Genomic DNA, 2,526 nt, shown 5'->3' with positions numbered 1-2,526 from the left:
TAACTTGGACTGGGCACACAGTAAACACAACTATGATTATCAAATGCACACTCTATTCATCTTCCTTGGCCCTGGTTCTAATTCTTACATAGTGTAGGACTGAACATCAATGAAGAAACAAACAGGCCTCTTTCTTTTAAGAGTATCTTATGATCCAGGGGAGTGAAGCAGATGTCTCTAGCTCAGGGGTTAATACACTTTTTCTACAAAAAGCCAGATAGTAGACCATGAGATCTCTGTTTCCAATAAAGTTTTACACAGAGCAAATGAATGGGCATGTATTCCAATACAACTTTATTTACAAAAACAGGTGACAGGTTACAGTTTGCTAATTATAGCTAATATATTTTCTCCTTCTGTGCTTTTGATGCCTCCATTTGTCATTATTGTTCAATTAGTTCCAGGTGTTCCTCACTTTTTTAAACAGCTCCACCTTCCACTCAACATTAAGCCAATTTAGTGTCATATCCTGAACACATCTTCTGGATCCTTGCTTTTCAACGGCTGACTGACCTGCAATATCACTGGAAGCTGGATAAAAATGAGAATCTAGGGCCCCACTCCAGATGCACTGAGTCAGAATCTGCATTTTAACAAGCTTGTGAGGCAATTTATATGCATATTACAGTCTGAGAAGCTCTATTTTAGAGGACAAACCACAGTTGTCTGTGTAAAGCTCTCTATAATAGTAGTGATGCTCTGTGGTTCTTTGAAAAAGTTGGAGAGGCAAGTAAGTATTGCCTCTTAATTCCTTATTTGCCTAAGGAATTAAGAGCAAGTAAGTATGTTGTCTCCTGTTCTCCCTCCTGGATGACTCCTCAACTTCTCATTGCCTCCATTAAGACAGCAAAAGTCTACTGACAAATGACAATGCTAGGGGCTTTCCTTTTCTTCCCAAATATAGGGCCCGTCATTCCATTCTGTCAAAGGCTGAACTCAGCTATAAAATAATACTTTCACATTCTCTTCATGTAGCTCACCAACAAGGTACTCAGTCCCTGAAATAAAGAGGGGGTGGGGATCTTCCTGTCTCTGTTCTATGAGGCTTCTGGAATGGCTCTCTGCCATATGCTTCTCTCCTAGGTTCTTTCTCCCTTGGAACTTTCTCTTGGTTTCTCACACATGGGAGTTCTCCAAATTGGTGCCATTTTCTTGGACAGCCCTTGTCCCCTTGTACATATAGAAATTCCTGATCACAGGCATCCTACAGAATGGGAGAAGATATTTGCAAATGGCATATCTGATAAAGGGTTAGTATCCAAAATCTACAAAGAACTTTTCAAACTCAATACCCAAGAAACAAATAACCCAGTTAAAAATGGGTAGAAGACATGAATAGACACTTTTCCAAAAAAGACATTCAGATGGCCAGCAGACACATGAAAAGATGCTCAACATCACTCATCATCAGGGAAATACAAATCATAAAAGCATGATGAGATACCATCTCATACCTGTCAGGATGGCTAAAATTAACAACACAAGAAGCAACAGATTCTCTGGTGAGAATACAGAGAAAGGAGAACATTCTTGCACTATTGGTGGGAATACAAATTGGTGTAGCTACCCTGGAGAACAGTATGGAGGTCCTCAATATGTTAAAAAATAGTACTACCCTACAATCCAGCAATTAATTGTACTACTGGGTATTTACCCAAAAGATACAAAAATACACATTTAAAAAAGGGATACATGTGTCCTGGTGATTACAGCAGCATTATCAACATAGCCAAACTATGGATGGAGCCCAAATGTCCATAGACTAATGAATGGATAAGGAAGATATATATATATATAAAGATAGATATAGATATAGATATAGATATAGATATAGATAGATATATACCCCACACAGCAATCAAAAAGAATAAAATCCTGTCATTTGCAATGACATGGATGGAGCAAGAGTGTATTATGCTAAGTGAAGTCAGTCAGGGAAAGAAATACCATATGATCTCACTCATATGTGGAATTTAAGAAAGAAAACAGATGAACATATGGGAAGGGGGAAAGAAAAAAGGATAGAGGGAAACAAGCCATAAGAGATTCAATCATAGAGAACAAACTGAGGGTTGATAGAAGGATGTGGGTGGGGGATGGGCTAGATGGGTGATGGGCATTTGTTACGATGATCACTGTGTGTTGTATATAAGTAATGAATCATTTAATTCTACTCCAGAAACCAATATTGCATTGTATGCTAAGTACTGAAAACTTAAGTTAAAAAAAAAAAAAGAAATTCCTGATCACACCCAGGGCTCACTATTTCTTCTTCTTGGGGCTTACATTCTCTTCAGGTTCCCATGCCCTCGGACAATAGATATAAATAATGGCAAAGCACGATTTTTCTTCCTCCAGTTTCTCTTGTTTCTTAGGTACACTTGTGCATCATACCTTCAAACCATTTCTGTGTCCTAGGATGACAAAAGTTTTCACACATTCAATACATATGTTTTGGATGATTTATATTCCAGGTACTGGATTAAGTTCTGGGAAGAAAGACACATTTGACATGTAATTTTTCCC

This window comes from Vulpes lagopus, chromosome 2 (genome assembly GCF_018345385.1).
Source record: "Vulpes lagopus strain Blue_001 chromosome 2, ASM1834538v1, whole genome shotgun sequence".
Lineage (NCBI taxonomy): Eukaryota > Metazoa > Chordata > Mammalia > Carnivora > Canidae > Vulpes > Vulpes lagopus.
Note: the sequence above shows the minus strand (reverse complement) of the source record.